General features: G+C 46.7%; 1 protein-coding gene across 1 annotated transcript in view; it reads right to left on the bottom strand.

The window, feature by feature from the left end:
* LOC143935890 (uncharacterized) overlaps nucleotides 1–20,074 on the bottom strand; it is a 127,071-nt gene extending 106,997 nt beyond the window's left edge. Inside the window, exon 1 of the mRNA XM_077460106.1 lies at nucleotides 20,058–20,074. The gene's annotated coding sequence lies outside the window, so the exon portion shown is untranslated. The remainder of the gene's footprint in view (nucleotides 1–20,057) is intronic.
* Between the last annotated feature and the right edge of the window lie 1,153 nt (nucleotides 20,075–21,227).

The following is a 21,227-nucleotide window of genomic DNA, read 5'->3' as shown; positions in this document are numbered from 1 at the left end:
TATCCACCTATATAGATAACTATATTGCTCTTCTGTAATAGAGCTTTCAGTCAGCTGTAGGAGATTGTGGGTGTTGTCTGCGTGCCCTGACCGCAGTATACACCATTATATCCACCTATATAGCTAGCTATATTGCTCTTCTGTAATAGAGCTTTCAGTCAGTTGTAGGAGATTGTGGGCGTTGTCGACATGCCCTGACCGCAGTACACACCATTATATCCACCTATATAGCTAGCTTTATTGCTCTTCTGTAATAGAACCTTCAGTCAGCTGTAGGAGATTGTGGGTGTTGTCAGCGTGCCCTGACCGCAGTATACACCATTATATCCACCTATAAAGCTAGCTATATTGCTCTTCTGTAATAGAACCTTCAGTCAGCTGTAGGAGATTATGGGTGTTGTCTGCGTGCCCTGCCCGCAGTATACACCATTATATCCACCTATATAGCTAGCTATATTGCTCTTCTGTAATAGAGCTTTCAGTCAGCTGTAGGAGATTGTGGGTGTTGTCTGCGTGCCCTGACCGGAGTATACACCATTATATCCACCTATATAGATAGCTATATTGCTCTTCTGTACTAGAACCTTCAGTCAGCTGTAGGTGATTATGGGTGTTGTCTGTGTGCCCTGCCCGCAGTATACACCATTATATCCACCTATATAGCTATCTATATTGCTCTTCTTATTGCTCTTTTATAATAGAGCTTTCAGTCAGCTGTAGGAGATTGTGGGTGTTGTCTGCGTGCCCTGACCGGAGTATACACCATTATATCCACCTATATAGATAGCTATATTGCTCTTCTGTACTAGAACCTTCAGTCAGCTGTAGGTGATTATGGGTGTTGTCTGTGTGCCCTGCCCGCAGTATACACCATTATATCCACCTATATAGCTATCTATATTGCTCTTCTTATTGCTCTTTTATAATAGAGCTTTCAGTCAGCTGTAGGAGATTGTGGGTGTTGTCTGCGTGCCCTGACCGCAGTATACACCATTATATCTACCTATATAGCTAGCTATATTGCTCTTCTGTAATAGAGCTTTCAGTCAGCTGTAGGTAGGAGATTGTGGGCGTTGTCTGCATGCCCTGACCGCAGTATACACCATTATATCCAACTATATAGATAGCTATATTGCTCTTCTGTAATAGAGCTTTTAGTCAGCTGTAGGAGATTGTGGGTGTTGTCTGCGTTCCCTGACCGCAGTATACACCATTATATCCACCTTTCTAGCTAGCTATGTTGCTCTTCTGTAATAGAACCTTAAGTCAGCTGTAGGAGATTATGGGTGTTGTATGTGAGCCCTGCCCGCAGTATACACCATTATATCCACCTATATAGCTAGCTATATTGCTCTTCTATAATAGAGCTTTCAGTCAGCTGTAGGAGATTGTGGGCGTTGTCTGCATGCCCAAACCGTAGTATACACCATTATATCCACCTATATAGATAGCTATATTGCTCTTATGTAATAGAGCTTTCAGTCAGCTGTAGGAGATTGTGGGTGTTGTCAGCGTGCCCTGACCGCAGTATACACCATTATATCCACCTATAAAGCTAGCTATATTGCTCTTCTGTAATAGAACCTTCAGTCAGCTGTAGGAGATTATGGGTGTTGTCTGCGTGCCCTGCCGGCAGTATACACCATTATATCCACCTATATAGCTAGCTATATTGCTCTTCTATAATAGAGCTTTCAGTCAGCTGTAGGAGATTGTGGGCGTTGTCTGCATGCCCTAACCGTAGTACACACCATTATATCCACCTATATAGATAGCTATATTGCTCTTCTGTAATAGAGCTTTCAGTCAGCTGTAGGAGATTGTGGGTGTTGTCTGCGTGCCCTGACCGCAGTATACACCATTATATCCACCTATATAGCTAGCTATATTGCTCTTCTGTAATAGAACCTTCAGTCAGCTGTAGGAGATTATGGGTGTTGTCTGCGTGCCCTGCCCGCAGTATACACCATTATATCCACCTATATAGCTAGCTATATTGCTCTTCTGTAATAGAGCTTTCAGTCAGCTGTAGGAGATTGTGGGTGTTGTCTACGTGCCCTGACCGCGGTATACACCATTATATCCACCTATATAGCTAGCTATATTGCTCCTTTGTAATAGAGCTTTCAGTCAGCTGTAGGAGATTGTGGGTGTTGTCAGCGTGCCCTGACCGCAGTATACACCATTATATCCACCTATAAAGCTAGCTATATTGCTCTTCTGTAATAGAACCTTCAGTCAGCTGTAGGAGATTATGGGTGTTGTCTGCGTGCCCTGCCCGCAGTATACACCATTATATCCACCTATATAGCTAGCTATATTGCTCTTCTGTAATAGAGCTTTCAGTCAGCTGTAGGAGATTGTGGGTGTTGTCTACGTGCCCTGACCGCGGTATACACCATTATATCCACCTATATAGCTAGCTATATTGCTCCTTTGTAATAGAGCTTTCAGTCAGCTGTAGGAGATTGTGGGTGTTGTCTGCGTGCCCTGACCGCAGTATACACCATTATATCCACCTATATAGCTAGCTATATTGCTCTTCTGTAATAGAGCTTTCAGTCAGCTGCAGGAGATTGTGGGTGTTGTCTGCATGCCCTTCCCGCAATATACACCATTATATCCACCTATATAGCTAGCTATATTGCTCTTCTATAATAGAGATTTCAGTCAGCTGTAGGAGATTGTGGGTGTTGTCTGCGTGCCCTGACCGCAGTATACTCTATTATATCCACCTATATAGCTAGCTATTTTGCTCTTCTGTTCTAGAACCTTCAGTCAGCTGTAAGAGATTATGGGTGTTGTCTGTGTGCCCTGCCCGCAGTATACACCATTATATCCACCTATATAGCTAGATATATTGCTCTTCTTATTGCTCTTTTGTAATAGAGCTTTCAGTCAGCTGTAGGAGATTGTGGGTGTTGTCTGCGTGCCCTGACCACAGTATACACCATTATATCCACCTATATAGCTAGCTATATTGCTCTTCTGTAATAGAGCTTTCAGTCAGCTGTAGGAGATTGTGGGCGTTGTCTGCATGCCCTGACCACAGTATACATCATTATATCCACCTATATAGATAGCTATATTGCTCTTCTATAATAGAGCTTTCAGTCAGCTGTAGGAGATTGTGGGTGTTGTTTGCGTGCCCTGACCGCAGTATACACCATTATATCCACCTATATAGCTAGCTATATTGCTCTTCTGTACTAGAACCTTCAGTCAGCTGTAGGAGATTGTGGGTGTTGTCTGTGTGCCCTGCCCGCAGTATACACCATTATATCCACCTTTATAGCTAGCTATATTGCTCTTCTTATTGCTCTTTTGTAATAGAGCTTTCAGTCAGCTGTAGGAGATTGTGGGTGTTGTCTGCGTGCCCTGACCGCAGTATACACCATTATATCCACCTATATAGCTAGCTATATTGCTCTTCTGTAATAGAGCTTGCAGTCAGTTGTAGGAGCTTGTGTGTGCTGGCTGCGTGCTCTGATCTCTGAGGACTTCCAGAGTGGTGGAGAAAGAGAGGGAGCTGATGACTTCAGTCAGCCCAGGCCAGGTGCCTGTTTCTCAGCCTAATGAAGGACGTGGAGCCCCTAAGCTCCTGGAGCTCGTCAAGGAGGAGAGGTTGTTTTTGGAGAACCAGCTGGATCTTGCAGATTGGTCTCTGAGACAGCCAGGAGAGGATGTGGAGAAATCTGCAGACAGAAGAAAGAAAGCTAAAAGCTTAATTGTAAAGGCTTCCCGCAGCTACTGTGAGAAAATGAAGGTCCTGGCGGAGCTAAGGAACCGGAGAGACAGATCAGGCGTTGTAAAGAGACAGGAGTATAAGACGGTGATAGACGGATTGAAGAAGCAGTGCAACATATTGGGTGAGCTGTTATCCAACCTGATTGACAGTGCTTCTGGTGAGAAAGACTTTCTATCTAACGTGGACAAAGCGATGAGAATTGCGTGTGACGAGGGGACCCAGGCAGGGAGACGCCGTAGACTGTATCCAGCCCCGAACACAACGCAGGAGGAGGAAATGGCGGGTCCCTCTGTGGAAGCCAGCCATGAAGAAAAGGAAAGTGCGGTGGAAAGAAAGGTGGCCAGTGACAAACCAGAGGGAAAGACTGTGGTGGAAAGAAAGCCAGCGGTGTGTAAAGAAACAGTTTTGGAGAGAGAGAGTGCTGTGAAGGCTGAAAATGTGAAGAGCATTCCTGGTGAAAAGACTGCTAGCCCTGCTAACTCCACTAATCCTGCAGAGGGGTCAGGTAAGCCTAATGCCCCGTACACACGAGAGGGATTAAGTCTGACAGACCTCCAAAGGAGTTCCGCCGGAGTTCCGCCGGAGTTCCGCCGGAGTTCTGGCGGACTTTTCGACCGAACGGACTTGACCACACACCATCACACCAAACTCCGACGGAGTCGAACGTGATGACGTACGACTGGATTAGACGTAGGAAGTTCCTAGACAGTAGCCAATAGCTGCCCTAGCGTCGGTTTTAGTCCGTCGGAGTAGCACACACACGAGCGGATTTTTCGAAGGGGACCGGGTCCGGCGGAGTTCCGTCGGGAAAATTTAAAGCATGCTTCATTTCTAAAGTCCGTCAGACTTTAGCTTCGCTAAAGTCCGTTGCAGCCCACACACGATCGGATAGTCCGCCGGACTCAGTCCGTCGGAGTTTGGATGTCGAAAAGTCCGCTCGTGTGTACGGGGCATAAGGGTTGCCAGCCTATGAATGAGGCTGTGTCCCCAGAGGGCAGGTTAGACCCCGGTGAAGTGGGAAGGAGGCAGCAAAAGGACATTAAAGACAGGAGTGTTGTTAAGAAGATACCAGTGGTGCAGCTTGCTAGGATAGTAAGCAAAGGAAAAATGGACTTACCTGTACAGTCCCCAGTGATCCCAGCCGGTGGTTGCAAGCAGGGCACGCCGTCAGTTGCGTTGTCGGCTGCCACTGCTGCAAGCCGGTCTCAGGGTAAGGGGACTAGGGTATATGAGAGTCAAGCCAGCTTGGCTGCCGCTGTGGGCAGCGGTGCAGTGTCGGCCGGCGGCATGGCATCTGACAGTTCGGGAATGGCGGCCGTGAATAAGAGAACGCCGTCTTCCCGCGGGAGGAGGGGTGGTGCTACTGACCGCGAGGCCAATAGTAGCGCGGGAAGGGGTGATGACGCACTTCCGGTGCGCGAGCTGGTTCATGGCGAGAATAGCCCGCGGCCTGAAGTGACGGTGGCGGGTCCGGAAGTTGACCCCGAGGGTCGTTTTCAAAGGACTTCCGGTCTGCTTTCTGGTCAAGAGAGTGTAAACAGTAACAGTAACAGTAATGTTGAAATGTCTAATTGTATAGTGCCAGAACAAGCTACGGCCTGGGGTGACTGCCCAATGGGCGAGCTTGATGGTGAGAACCCTGCAATGACGTTCATTCGCGGCTTGGAGGGTTCTCAATCAGGGCCGAGCCAAGTGTCAGTGGATTCCTGCGGGGCCCATATGGAGGTGGAGTGGCAGGAAGCCTGGGAGGCTTTGCTTTATAGCTCTGAGGATGAGACCTATCCTAAAGTTCAGGCTGGGGTAAACGATGTGGGGAGTGTGACTTCCCATGCCGTGAGTGGGGGGGCTGCTTCTCATGTTGTACCCCCAGTGTCTGTGGCAGAGGCTCCTCCTCCGGGACCCGTACTAAGGGGGACACCGGAGGTAAAGTTGCTGACGGCACTTGGTGAAAGGCGTTCCTACGCCAATGTGGCTGGGTCCAGTGTGCCTCTTGACCACCTGTACCACCAGTTTGGGGCCAGTAACTTTCGGGTACCCCCGGCTGGTCAGACCCCTGGGGCCAGTACTTGGTCTAGGGGGACAGGTGGTCCGGAGCGCAAGCGTAGGAATGTGGTCCAGCTGAGATGGGAGGGTGAAGGTCAGTGCCCCACGAGGGGCCAAGTGGTTGACATGGTCCTGGCGTTGGGGTTCAGGGTGGCTGAGCTATTTGCTGTGATCCACCCAGCTGGCACCCCTGACTTTGATGTCAGTTTCACCAACGCTGTGACTATGGAGCGTTTTATAACCGCTTTTGGGTTGGTTAAAGGGGCTGATCCCTGGAAAGGGTTCCGCCTGATTCCTTTGAGTAGGCAGGAGGAGATTAAAAACCTGACGGTGTTAGTAAGGAACGAGAGCCTGCCCCCGGAGGACATAGCAACTTGGCTGGGGAGACACGGCCAGTTGCAGTGTCCTCTAAATAAATGCTTAGACGAGCGTGGGGTATGGACTGGAGCATGGAACACCAGGATTCGTTTGAGAAGATCTGGCAACACGGTTGCACATGTCCCAGGAAGTGCTTTCCTGGGACGAGATAGAATCCTGGTGTTCTACCCAGGCCAGCCCCGTAGGTGTTTCAGGTGTGGGTGTCCAACCCACATGAGTGCAGATTGCACAGTTGTGCGCTGCACTAAGTGCAATAAGTTTGGACACTCAGGTGACACGTGTGGGTTGATCTGCTGCAACCTTTGCGGTCAAATGGGGCATCCCTTTAGCAGATGCCCCAGAGCCTACAGGGGTGAAGCTGCAGCAGGTGGTGGGCCAGGAGGGGATAGTGCACCTCCTCCTGCTGGGCAGAGTTTTGGAGGGGAAAGGCAGGGAAGCGCTCCTACGGCGGAGCCACAGGGTGCACCTCGAACCCAAAAGGCAAGTAGGGTCCCTCAAAGAGAAAAGGGGGTACGGCATGCAGATGTTGCCCAGGCCCCTGTCACTGAAGTTCAGGTGCCCGGTCCAGATATTGGTCAGGTGGAGGTAGTTGGGCCTCCCTTTTTGGATAAGGGGGGGGCACAGGTTTCTGTTTCCCAGGTTACTGCTCCCACTCCCCTTCCTCGGAGATGTAGGCCGGGCAGACGTCTGGTCACTGTCTCCTCATCCGATTCTTCGGCTGGGGATGACAGGTCTGGGGAGGAGGAGATGGAAGTCTCGGTTAAGGGGGCTCAGAAACGCCCAAAAGAAGTATCGGATGAGGAAGGTGAAGTGGCTTGGGTCACGATTAGGAAAAAGCAGGGGAAGAAGAAGAAAAAAAGGGCCCCGTTACCTGAGGTGGATCCTGGGCCACCAGAAGGGCCTAGCAGTAGGGGTGATGCTCTACTTATAAATTTTTCTTCTGGGGAGGAGGAGGGGGAAGATGACATGTAAGTTGTTTTTCCCTTTTGTTTGTATAGTTTATTATCTGTTAAATTGCAAAGTGTATGTTAACTGATATTTGATTTGTAATGAAAAATTTGTATGTTCGGTAGCAGATAACCATTAAAAAAATATCCACCTATATAGCTAGCTATATTGCTCTTCTGTAATAGAGCTTTCAGTCAGTTGTAGGAGATTGTGGGCATTGTCTGCATGCCCTGACCGCAGTATACACCATTATATCCACCTATATAGCTAGCTATATTGCTCTTCTGTAATAGAGCTTTCAGTCAGCTGTAAGAGATTATGAGTGTTGTCTGCGTGCCCTGACCACAGTATACACCATTATATCCACCTATATAGCTAGCTATATTGCTCTTCTGTAATAGAGCTTTCAGTCAGCTGTAGGAGATTGTAGGCGTTGTCTGCATGCCCTGACCGCAGTATACGCCATTATATCCACCTATATAGCTAGCTACATTGCTGTTCTGTAATAGAGCTTTCAGTCAGCTGTAGGAGATTGTGGGTGTTGTCTGAGTGCCCTGACCACAGTATACACCATTATATCCACCTATATAGCTAGCTATATTGGTCTTCTGTAATAGAGCTTTCAGTCAGTTGTAGGAGATTGTGAGCGTTGTCTGCGTGCCCTGACAGCAGTATACACCATTATATCCACCTATATAGCTAGCTATATTGCTCTTCTGTAATAGAGCTTTCAGTCAGTTGTAGGAGATTGTGGGTATTGTCTGCATGCCCTGACAGCAGTATACACCATTATATCCACCTTTATAGCTAGTTATGTTGCTCTCCTGAAATAAAACCTTCAGTCAGCTGTAGGAGATTATGGGTGTTGTCTGCGTGCCCTGCCCGCAGTATACACCATTATATCCACCTATATAGCTAGCTATATTGCTCTTCTATAATAGAGCTTTCAGTCAGCTGTAGGAGATTGTGGGCGTTGTCTGTATGCCCTAACCGTAGTATACACCATTATATCCACCTATATAGATAGCTTATTGCTCTTCTGTAATAGAGCTTTCAGTCAGCTGTAGGAGATTGTGGGTGTTGTCTGCGTGTCCTGACCGCAGTATACACCATTATATCCACCTATATAGCTAGCTATATTGCTCTTCTGTAATAGAACCTTCAGTCAGCTGTAGGAGATTATGGGTGTTGTCTGCGTGCCCTTCCCGCAGTATACACCATTATATCCACCTATATAGCTAGCTATATTGCTCTTCTATAATAGAGCTTTCAGTCAGCTGTAGGAGATTGTGGGTGTTGTCTGTGTGCGCTGACCGCAGTATACACCATTATATCCACCTATATAGCTAGCTATATTGCTCTTTTGTAATAGAGCTTGCAGTCAGCTGTAGGTGATTATGGGTGTTGTCTGTGTGCCCTGACAGCAGTATACACCATTATATCCACCTATATAGCTAGCTATATTGCTCTTCTGTAATAGAGCTTTCAGTCAGTTGTAGGAGATTGTGGGTATTGTCTGCATGCCCTGACAGCAGTATACACCATTATATCCACCTTTATAGCTAGTTATGTTGCTCTCCTGAAATAAAACCTTCAGTCAGCTGTAGGAGATTATGGGTGTTGTCTGCGTGCCCTTCCCGCAGTATACACCATTATATCCACCTATATAGCTAGCTATATTGCTCTTCTATAATAGAGCTTTCAGTCAGCTGTAGGAGATTGTGGGCGTTGTCTGTATGCCCTAACCGTAGTATACACCATTATATCCACCTATATAGATAGCTTATTGCTCTTCTGTAATAGAGCTTTCAGTCAGCTGTAGGAGATTGTGGGTGTTGTCTGCGTGTCCTGACCGCAGTATACACCATTATATCCACCTATATAGCTAGCTATATTGCTCTTCTGTAATAGAACCTTCAGTCAGCTGTAGGAGATTATGGGTGTTGTCTGCGTGCCCTGCCCGCAGTATACACCATTATATCCACCTATATAGCTAGCTATATTGCTCTTCTATAATAGAGCTTTCAGTCAGCTGTAGGAGATTGTGGGTGTTGTCTGTGTGCGCTGACCGCAGTATACACCATTATATCCACCTATATAGCTAGCTATATTGCTCTTTTGTAATAGAGCTTGCAGTCAGCTGTAGGTGATTGTGGGTGATGTCTGCGTGCCCTGACCGCAGTATACACCATTATATCCACCTATATAGATAGCTATATTGCTCTTCTATAATTGAGCTTTCAGTCAGCTGTAGGAGATTGTGGGTGTTGTCTGCGTGCCCTGACCGCAGTATACACCATTATATACACCTATATAGCTAGCTATATTGCTCTTTTGTAATAGAGCTTTCAGTCAGCTGTAGGAGATTGTGGGTGTTGTCTGTGTGCCCTGACCGCAGTATACACCATTATCCACCTATATATCTCTTCTCTAATTGAGCCATCTGCAGGAGTTAGTTGGTGTTGTGTGCCTCCAGCACAGCACAGTATACACCGGTATCTACCCTTTAATTCCTGTTCTATAATAATGTCATCTGCAGGAGTTAGTGGGTGTTGTGTGCCTCCAGCACAATATACACTACCCAATTGCTGGTTTTCCCATCTCCCTTCAGGCCATTACTATGTCTGGAAGGCCAACAAGGAGAGGCAGACAGGCACGAGCCGATAAAAGAGTGCAAGCAGGCTCTGTGTCTAGAGACAACAGTGCTGGTCGTGGATGCGGTGCATCGTCATCATCAGCACGTGGCCATGGGACACGCTTGTCCTTATTTTCGGCAGCTGGACGGGTTGAGCCGCATCATGCCGAAGACTTGATAGAGTGAATGACCAAGCCCTCTTCATTCTCCTCATCCGCTCTCACCCAGGCTCAGGGTACTAGCAAAGCATCTGCCAATGCATAATCTTCCCTCGTCTCAATGTCATCATCAGTGACTCCTTCCCTAGACCCACCACGTCCTCCTGAGGAGTCCCCTGAACTCTTTGAGCACAGTGTTGGGTACATGCTCCAGGAGGATGCCCAGTGTTTTGTAGGCTCTGATGATGATACTCAGCTAGAGGAAGGCAGTAGCGTTAGCGCAGAGAGAGGGAATGCTCAAGAAGGACAGCAATCTGGCAGTCATGTTCCACAAGTTGCAGCATACTGCCAGTATTGCTCCAGCGATGAAGAGGGAGGGGATGATGAGGGCACTGACTCCACGTGGGTGCCTGGTAGGAGAGAGCAGGAGGAGGGGGAGGAGGAGGCACATGTCCAACGAGGCATGATGCCCTCCGGGGGCCAGCTTAGGGGCAGCTCACTGACTGAATCACACTGCAGAGCTCCGCCTGTGCAGGGTGCTGCCTCTGCGTGTTATTCTAAAAGTTCTTTGGTGTGGGCCTTTTTTGAGACGAGTGCATCAGATCGCACCGCTGCTATTTGCAACATATGTCTCAAGCGTATCTTGCGTGGCCAAAACATCAGCCGCTTGGGCACCACATGCTTGACCAGACATATGTTGACCTGCCATGCAGCTCGTTGGCAAGCGTACCTCAAAACCCACACCAAAGAACAAAGCGGACCTCTCCTTGCTCCTCATCAGCTGGGATCTCCAACCCCACTAGACCTTCAGTCCTCTCTGAAACCTGCTCTGAGAGGAATGAAGGTGTAGAATTAGGTGTGTCACAGCCAAGTGCTTGCGGGCACTCTGCTAGCAGTACACCCACGTCCGATTATAGCAGGCAAACTTCCCTGCCCCAGCTGCTGGACCGTCGAAAGAAGTTCACTCCCAGCCATCCACATGCCCAGCGGTTAAATACTGAGCCACACTGGGGCAGATATTTTGTCAGCTCTGCAGGGGCTGGCCAAAAGGGGGTTGACTCCACGGCAGCTTAAGCCAGGAATGGTGGTTTGCGACAATGGCACCGACCTCCTCTCCGCCCTCCGACAGGGACAACTGACCCATGTGCCCTGTGTGGCTCATGTCCTTAACCTGGTGGTGCAGTGGTTCTTGGGCAGGTACCCGGTGTCATGGTTATGCAATAGAGTTCGTCTGCTTACCTGTCTCCATGTGTTCATCTCTAGAGACCAGCCTACCCTCACCTGACTGCTTTTGTAATCCATCCTCTGGCATGGCTCCACCCTAGCTCCTATCAGAGAACTCTATATTAACCTGTGCACTGCAGGCCAACCCTGCTGATCAACCTTTGTGTGTTAGCTTCCTGTTACCTGCCGTGTGCTCTGCTGTTGTTCCGTTACCGACTTTGGCGTGTCCTTGACTATCCCTGTTTGCCTGTGATCCTGACCTTTTGACGTGTCCCTGACTATTCCTGTCTGCTTGTGGCCCCGACCTTGGCTTTGTCCCTCACCATCCCTATCCTCCTGTTGCCTACTGTGGGTGTGAGCTGGGGGACCCTGGGGGTAGCGACCTGGAGCCAGTTGCAGCCAAGTCCATCCTCACCACTAGAGGCTCTGGTGAACACCTGCTGTCTCTTAGACTCCGCGCCCCAGGGAATCTTACGCTCTAACCCCGGTGGGATCCATCTTGGTGTTCTGGCGGCCCTGCCTTCCTATCACCTTGACCCCCGTCCGCAGCAGTCAGCCGTAGGGTCCACAACCTTGCGGTGCACTCCTGATCCCTACGGTGTGCATCTGTCACCTGGCCTACAGGATGTCCTGAAGCAGGCCAGGAAAGTCTATGTGCATTTCCGCCGATCATTTAATGCCTGTGCTTGGCTGGCTGAGCTCCAAAAGGAGTTGAACCTGCCCAAGAACCGCCTTATATGTGACATGCCCACCAGGTGGAACTCAACGTTGGCCGTGCTGCAGCGGCTGTACACACAGCAGAGGGCCATCAATGAGTACCTGTGTGACTACGGCACCAGGACAGGGTCAGGGGAGCTCGGTTTTTTCTCACCACGCCAGTGGGGCATGATCAGGGATGCATGCACGTTCCTGTCACCATTTGAGGAGGCCGCAAGGATAGTGAGCAGTGACAGTGCATGCATCAGTGACACTGTACCTCTTGTCCACCTGTTGGAGTGTACGCTGCATGGAATAATGGACAGGGCATTTGAGGCAGAACAGAGGCAGGAAGAGGAGGATTTACAGTCCCAAGAAACCCGTGGACTTGTACGTGGCTGGGAGGAGGTAGCTGTGGATCATGTTGTCCTTAGTGACCCAGAGGACTCCGGCCCGAATGCCTCAGCTAACCTACGCTGCATGGCCTCCCTGATCCTGCAAAGCCTGTGGAAGGATCCTCGTATTCTTCGGATCAAGGAGAGGGACCATTACTGGCTGGCCACTCTCCTTGATCCACGGTACAAGGGTAAGGTTGCCGACCTTATCTTGCCATCGCAGAGGATGAGACATCTCCAGGAGGCCTTGCAGAAAGGTCTATGCAACGCGTTCCCAGAGACTGGGAGGTTACAAACTCCTAGTCCTGGACAACGTGTTGCTGAGGCATCGGTCAGAAGGAGCGGTGGAGAAGGTGGCCGTCTGACCGATGCGTTCAGACAATTTTTTAGTCTGCAGCCCTAAGGTATGATCGGTTCCAGCAACCATCGCCAGCGTCTGATTTACATGGTGCAGGAATACCTAGGGGCAAGGTCAGACTTGGACACCTTTCCCACTGAAAATCCTCTGGCTTACTGGGTCTTGAGGATGGATCACTGAGAGCTTGCACAGTATGCAATTGAGCTACTGGCCTGTCCTGCCTCCAGCGTTCTTTTGGAACGCACCTTCAGTGCTGCTGGAGGCTTTGTTACCGATCACAGGGTGCGCCTGTCCACCAACTCGGTTGATCGACTGACCTTCATAAAGATGAATCAGTCTTGGATCACCCACATCTACCAAGCACCTGAAGCTGATGTAACCGAATAATTTTTTTTGAAATATCACATCCCTTCAAGACTGCCTATGCTGATACTGAGTGACTGTCCTGTCATGTTGATTGTCTATCCTCTTCCTCCTCCGCTGATATGTTGGAAGAACATTTTTGGTTCTGGGTGATGCCACCAGCCCAATTTTTGATGCAATGCTTTGCAGCAGGGCTCATTCCTGCATCACAGCTAGAGTATATGGGAGAAGTTGCAGTGTCGTGGCACCAGCACCAGTGCCTAAGGCCCAATTTTTCAGCCCCTGTTTAACAGGGGCGTTTAATTACAATTTTTGATGCAATGCTTTGCAGCAGGGCTCATTCCTGCACTACAACTAGAGTATATGGGAGAGGTTGCAGTGTCATGGCACCACCACCAGTGCCTAAGGCCCAATTTTTCAGCCCCTGTTTAACAGGGGCGTTTAATTACAATTTTTGATGCAGTGCTTTGCAGCAGGGCTCATTCCTGCACTACAAATAGAGTATACGGGAGAGATTGCAGTGTCGTGGCACCAGCACCAGTGCCTAAGGCCCAATTTTTAAGCCCCTGTTTAACAGGGGCGTTTAATTACAATTTTTGATGCAATGCTTTGCAGCAGGGCTCATTCCTGCACTACAACTAGAGTATATGGGAGAGCTTGCAGTGTCGTGGCACCAGCACTAGTGCCTAAGGCCCAATTTTTCAGCCCCTGTTTAACAGGGGCATGTAATTACAATTCTTGATATAATATTTCACAGCAGGGCCTGTGCCCACCGAGAGTAACTGTGAGGACCTATAGTGTTGTGGCATCAGCACCACAACCACCAAAGGCCCTATTTTTCTACCACTGTTCAACAATGGCATGTAATTACAATTCTTGATATAATTGTTCACAGCAGGGCTCTCCAGCGCCTACCAAGAGTCACTTTGAGGGCTTACAGTGTTGTGGCAACACCAACACCTTAGGTGCAAATTTCTGCAGAGCATATAGGTCAGGCCCCTACTTTCAAACATCCAACTTACAAACGTCTGCTACTTGCAAACGGAAGGAGACAACAGGAAGTGAGATGAAAAAAGACGGACGGCAAAACAAATTATACAGGGGTGATAACCCTTCCTTATGTTTTCCAAAAAGCTTAAAAATATATTTTTTGACTGGAGCTACACTTTAAAAATGTACCAGTTGAAAATTACAAACAGATTCTACTTAACACAACAAACCTACACAGTCCCTGTCTTGTTTGCACCGCCTGTATACTGCTGTTCTGAGTATATAGGGCCAGGGGGCCCCACATCTTTCCTTTTTTTAATATGGGTATGGGGTTCCCCTTAATATCCCTACAAGACCCAAAGGGGCTGGTAATGGGCGGGGGGGGGGGGGGGGGCTACCCATGCCATTTTTCTCAATGATTTTCATCTATATTGCCGGAACCAGATATTACATTAAAACCACAAGCAGTTTTAAATGACTTTTTTCCATTAAATGTTATTTTGTGCAGGGACTGTTCTAAACACAGGAAACACGTGGCACTTCACAGCCATACTATAAGCACCCCCCAGGCATGATATTTAAAGGAATATTTCACTTTAATCGTCATTAAAATCAGTGCTCCCGCAAAAAGGGCAATTTTTAAAAACATTTTAGGCATTGACCCATGTCCCCTGGGGTAGGAGCCATGTCCCTAAACCCTTTTTAGAACAGTATCTTGCATATTAGCCATTAAAATAGCACTTTTTATTTCAAACGTTCGAGTCCCATAGACTTCAATGGGGTTCTAAAGTTCGCACAATTTTTCGCTCCGTTCGAAAGTTCTGGTGTGATCCGAACCGGGGGGGTGTTCAGCTCATCCCTACTGGCCATACACCTATAGGTTATCTGAAGATTTTCTATGGTTAGATGGAAAAAGTGCAACAGATTTCTCCATGTTTGCTAAACTGTGTGGATGGAGGAATCTCCCACTTTATTTTGTTGTTGTTTGGGTTGTTTCACTTATTTAATTTTTTGCCACATAGTCACTTATATTTCCCACGTTTTTATTCGTTTTTTATCAAGTCGTATTACGAAACACTACAAGGGTTAATATATATCTCTTTCACTATTGTTCACGCACTCACTACTCAGCATACATACTCACATTTTTTCATCATTTCAATCGCTGCAACACCAACAAATAAATATATCATAGTTCAACACATTTTAATTTTTAACTATTTTTTATACAACATAAGATTCAACACATTACTGCGTGGGGATGATCCATAGCCAATATACACAGCACCTGAGATCCATTAACGACTTTTGGTAAGCCATATAAACCAAACCAATGCAGGAAAGCATGAGATGATCCGTGCGGTATCGCTGAACTGCCGACAAGTGTCCTAAAAGTTTTCAAGTCTCCTTTACGTGTTCTATAACAAAGTCTGTGGCAGAGACTTGTTCCTGACTCAAGCACCCTGTTGGCTGCTAGGTCTGGTTAGAGAAGGACTATCCAATTAGGGTGAGGATCCAGCTGTGAATGGCTATTCTCTGGATTTATTCCAAGTGAGAGACTCTTTCATACTGAATTTAACATTAAACCCTTGTACACACGGTCGGAGATTCCGACGGAATGTGTCCTATTGGACCATTTTGTCGGATAATCCGACTGTGTGTGGTCTCCATCGGACTGTTTCCGTCGGAGTATCTGACGGACTAAGTTTTCCAACTTGTCCGTGTGTATGCAACGATGTTGGACGAGAAGGCCTGGCTCGCAGTTACATAGTTACATAGTAGGTGAGGTTGAAAAAAAGACATAAGTCCATCAGGTCCAACCTGTGTGTGATTATATGTCAGTAGTACATTGTATATTCCTGTATGTTGCGGTCATGCAGGTGCTTATCTAATCATTTTTTTTAAACTATCGATGCTCCCCGCTGAGACCACCGCCTGTGGAAGGGAATTCCACATCCTTGCCACTATTATAGTAAAGAACACTCTACATAGTTTAAGGTTAAATCTCTTTTCTCTTCTTCTAATTTTAATGAGTGGCCACGTGTCTCTGCTCTAATTCATCCCAAAGGTGTTCTATGTGGTTGTGGACTCTAAAGGCCAGTCAAGTTCCTCCACCCCCAACTTGCTCATCCATGTCTTTATGGACCTTGCTTTGAGCACTGGTGTGTAGTCATGTGGGAACAGGAAGGGGCCATTACAAACTGTTCCCACAAAGTTGAGAGCATGAAATTGTCCAAAATGTCTTGGTATGCTGATGCCTTAAGAGTCCACTTCACTGGAACTAAGGGGCCAAGCCCAACCCCTGAAAAACAACCCCACACCATAATCCCCCTCCACCAAATTATTCAGACCAGTGCAAAAAGCAAGGTCCATAAAGACATGGATGAGTGAATTTGGGGTGGAGGGACTTGACTGGCCTGCACAGAGTCCTGACCTCAAGTTGATTGAACACCTTTGGGATGAATTAGAACGGAGACTGTGAGCCAGACCTACTCATCCAACATTATTGCCTGACCTTACAAATGCACTTCTGGAAGAATGGTCAAACATTCCCATAGACACACTCCAAGACCTTGTGGACAGCCTTCCCAGAAGAGTTGAATCTGTTATAACTGAAAAAGGTAGGCAAACTCAATATTGAACCCTACGAACTAAGACTAGGATGCCATCAGAGTTCATTTGCATGCAAAGGCAGGCATCACAATACTTTTGACAATATAGTGTAAGATCAGCACCAGGACACGGCTCTTTTGGCACCCAAAACTAGGATGCTAAAGTGCAACCCCTCTCCTGCTCTTTATTTCAGCAATAGAAAAAGGCTATGGGAAGTTTATAAACCACACTTGTGCAACTTGTCATGCGGCTTTGGACCCCAAAGTCGCATGACAAGTTGTCCCCCATGTTTCCGAATGAGTACCGCTCCTATCTGTGCGACCTAAAAGTAGTTCCTGCACTACTTTGGTCTTTTGTGCGACTTAAGGGCCATAGACTTCAATATAAACCCTCAAAAGTCGCAAGAAGGTCCCACCTGCATGATTATACAGGGGACTCGAGGGCCATAGGCTTCCATGTAAACCCTCAAAAGTCACATGAAGGTTCCACCTGCATGATTATACAGATCTTATACAGGTACTCAGCAGGCAGAAGCTCCCATCAAATGTGGCCTATTCACCATGTAGTTGTGGTGCAGGTATTGAGGGGTTAAAAAAGGCAGTAAAGAGAACATTAGTGCCTCCTCACAGATGCATAAATGCAAAGACAAAGAGCTAACACTTTGTCTGAGCCTACCGTGAAGATGGTGGTGAGCAGCACAGTGGCTACATGGTTAATACTTCCACATGGCAACACTAGGGTCATGGTTTTGAATCCCAACCACGGTGCTACCTGCCTGGAGTTTGCATGTTCTCCCTAGGTTTCATTTGGTTGCTCCGGTTTCCTCCCACACACCAAAGACAAAATTGGCCCAGGGACGGACTGACAACTCATGGGGCCCCCGGACAATAGGAGATTATGGGGCCCCAAGCAATCAGAGATTATGGGGCCACACAGTATATACAATCACACAGTATACACAGACATGTTTCTATTGGCTGAGAAGGTACTGGAGAGGTGGGGCAGCTATAATCTCTGGATTTTTAGACCAAAAGGATGTCGGTAAGGGATATTTCAGAGACGGATGTAAAAAAAAACACAAATTTTTACATACTGTCCCTGGTTTTACTGAGGCTGGCAACCCTGATGGGGCCCCCTAGTGGCATGGGGCCCTCGGGCAGTGCCCGAGTGGCCCAATGGTCAGTCCGCCCCTGAATTGGCCCCAGTATGCGTATGTATGAATGTGAATTAGGGACCTTAGATTGTAAGCCCCTTCAGGGCAGGGATTGATGTGAATGTGCAATATATATGTAAAGCTCTGCATAAATTGACAGCGCTATATAAGTACTTGAAATACATAAATAAATATACATGTGACTTGTGTGCGATTTTGTAGAGCACAAACAATCACATTAGTCAAAGTCCCTCTCATCAAAGTCGTAATAGAAATCACACAAGTTTGAAGTCGCAAAAGTGTGAATGAACTCTAAAGGGTTAGTTTTGTTTTTTCTGAAAAGCTGAACTAACGCTGTACACCCTCCCCATTCCATTCTGTCCCGCTGTATTTACATCCATGGGTGGTGAGCTGTCAGAGCCCAGACATCCGGAGACAGGGAAGGGTGCAGCATGTTAGTTCATGTTTTCTTTTTCTTTTTTTTTTCTCAAAAGATACTTAAACTTAACTAAAATTTTGATTACAAAATTCTCAGGTTAAAAAAAAAACAAATTAGGGCTAGCTACAAATTCTAATCTTTAGTTTTCCCATTTATAAAGGAACTAGAGTCATGTTTCTAAGACAAAACATTACTTTTTTCTTAATTTGGTGCCACAACTAATGCCCCATACACACGGTCAGATTTTCAGATGGAAAATGTGCAATCGGATCATGTTGTCGGAAAATCCAACCGTGTGGGGGCTCTACCTGACTTTTTCCGTCGGATTTTTCGACACACAAAGTTTGAGAGCAGAATCTAAAATTTTACAACAACAAAATCCGATTGTATAAATTCCGATCGTGTGTAGACAATTTCCGATGGACAAAGTGCCATGCATGCTCAGAATAAATTACGAGGCGAAAGCTATTGGCTACTGCCCTCTTTATAGTCCTGCTGTACGTGTTCTACATCACCGCGTTCTGAACGATCGGCATGAGTTCCACCAACAAAATATATACCACACCCTTATCCGAGCATGCAGCAGGTCAGGAAAGGGGGGGGGGGAAGTAAGCACCACCCTTCTAAAACCATACAAGGCCCTCTACATGGGAGGGGGGCACTTTGTCCCCATGTTGATGAGTACAGGGGCCTCGTCCTCACAACTCTGGCCAGTAGTTATCAGAATCTGGAAGCTCTTTTTAAGAAGGGAGCCCCCAGATCTTGTCCCCCCCCCCTATATATATGAGAATGGGTTACATATAGGGATGGGCGAACGATTCTGCAGAACACCGAACAATATGCGGTGTTCGGCACAAATTCGAAAGCCGCCGGAACACTGTTAAAGTCTATGGGACATTAACATGAAAAATCAAGTGTTCATTTTAAAGGCTTATATGCAAGTTATTGTTATAAAAAGTGTTTGGGGACCCGGGTCCTGACCCCAGGAGACGTGTACCAATGCAAAAAAAGTTTTAAAAACGGCTATAGTATGCCTGCAAAGTGGCACATTTTTCCCATGTTTAGAACAGTCCCCTGCACAAAATTAAATTTCTAAGGGAAAAAAAGGTAATTTAAAACTACTCGTGGCAATAATGAATTGTCGGTCCCGGCAATATAGATAAAAGTCATTGAAAAAAGGCATGGGATTCCCCCAGTACATTACCAGGCCCTTTGGGTCTGTTATCAATATTAAGGTTAACCCCGAATCAAAATCGGTTACGTAAACGGGTGGCCCTGCCCCCCTCTGATGCCATGGGGAAGTCCTCTTGTGTATTACCTTAAAGTGTTATTAACACTGCTACTACTCTCACTATCTTACCAAATAGGCAAATAAGGATTAAAGGTAACACATATGTTATTTATTGTAAAGTTAATATGATACAGGTTATATCTTATACTTTAGAGTCAAAGCATTCATATGTAAATCATTTAGAGTAATGCCGCGTACACACGATCGAATTGTCCGGCGGAATTGGTCTGGCAAACAATCCGCCGGACTTTATAACGAACGGACACACATGGACACTCGGAAAGTCCATTGATTTCTAACGCGGTGACATACAGCACGTACGATGGGACTAGAAAAAGGAAGTTCAATAGCCAGTAGCCAATAGCTTCCTTCTCGTACTTGCTTCAGAGCATGCGTCATTCTTAGTCTGCCAGACTAGCACACTGACGAACGGATTGTCCGCTGAAAGCCAAGTCCGGCGGACAAATTTTGAGCCAAAACTACTTTCTAAGTCTGCCGGACTCTACGATGAAAAAGTCCGCTGGTGCCCACACACGATCGAATTGTCTGGCGTACTGTGGTCCGGTGGAGCGAGCCCACCAGACAATTCGATCGTGTGTACGCGGCATAAGTATCAATACATCACCGGATATTGTAGCACCACACCACGTTCCGATTGGGGGACTTCCATCAATTACAAAGAGGAGCCAAGAGTTCAACGCAAGACATGTCTCACCTTTTATTTAAGTCTCAACTCCTCATGGAAATCCCTTTTCTTATATATCTAAAAAGTATCGAATCATTCTTCTCACACATGCGTAGTAAATCCTGTTATAAAACTATCATGCAAATGCATGCGTAGTCAGATAAATCCTGCACGTGGGCACTTTGTGTGTTCATGAGCTGTATGTTACTTTCAATGTATGTTCTATCTTGTGACCATGAATTGTCCTTCTAGTTTAAACAGTTTTTTTCCACTTCTGCACAAACAAGTATGAACTTTAATAACTTCTATGCAACATTGAAAGACCAAGGACTCAATTGCCTTAATACATTATTTCTATGCAAGCTTGTCACACTCGTATCACAATCGGTCCTTAATTGAGTATCTAGGTCTTATGCCATGTACACACGATCGGAATTCCGGCCAGAAAAAGACTGATGAGAGCTTTTCATCGGAAAATGCAACCGTGTGTATGCTCCATCGGAATTTAGCTGTCCGAAATTCCACCAGCCAAAAATTGATAGCATGTTTTCAATTTTCCCGACGGAAAAACTTTCTATCGGAAATTCCGATCGTGTGTATGAAATTCCGACACGCCAAAAATCACGCATGCTCAGATTCAACTACGAGACAGAAGCTACTGGCTACTGGCTATTGAACCTCCTTTTTCCAGTCCCGTCGTACATGTTGTACGTCACCGCGTTATAAACAATCGGAATTTGGTGTGACCGTGTGTAAGCAAGACAGCTTGAGCCAAATTCTATCGGAATTCCGTTGGGAAAACCATAAGAGCTTTTTCTGACGAGAATTCTATCATAATTTTGGGTTTTCTACAAAAAAGTTTGTAAGCCATGAAACAATTCCATAATGATAACAATTATCCCACTATGGAAATAACTAACACAGGATGTATCAGAAAATTCAAAGCTTGTGTTGCAGAAGGAGAGTATCCAGTGAACAAATCCCGCCAATGACGAGATGTAGCTTCAGCTATGCTAGAACCTACCTTGATAATTTTATCACTGACGATTAGTGATAGATGAACTTCCAACGGGACGTTTCGCGAACGCAAGGTTCGTGGCGGACCCCATT

This window comes from Lithobates pipiens, unplaced genomic scaffold (genome assembly GCF_037356315.1).
Source record: "Lithobates pipiens isolate NorthernLeopardFrog02 unplaced genomic scaffold, aLitPip1_a1.2 Scaffold_1, whole genome shotgun sequence".
Lineage (NCBI taxonomy): Eukaryota > Metazoa > Chordata > Amphibia > Anura > Ranidae > Lithobates > Lithobates pipiens.
The sequence above is the reverse complement of the archived record's forward strand: the minus strand, read 5'-3'. Positions and strand labels throughout refer to the sequence as shown.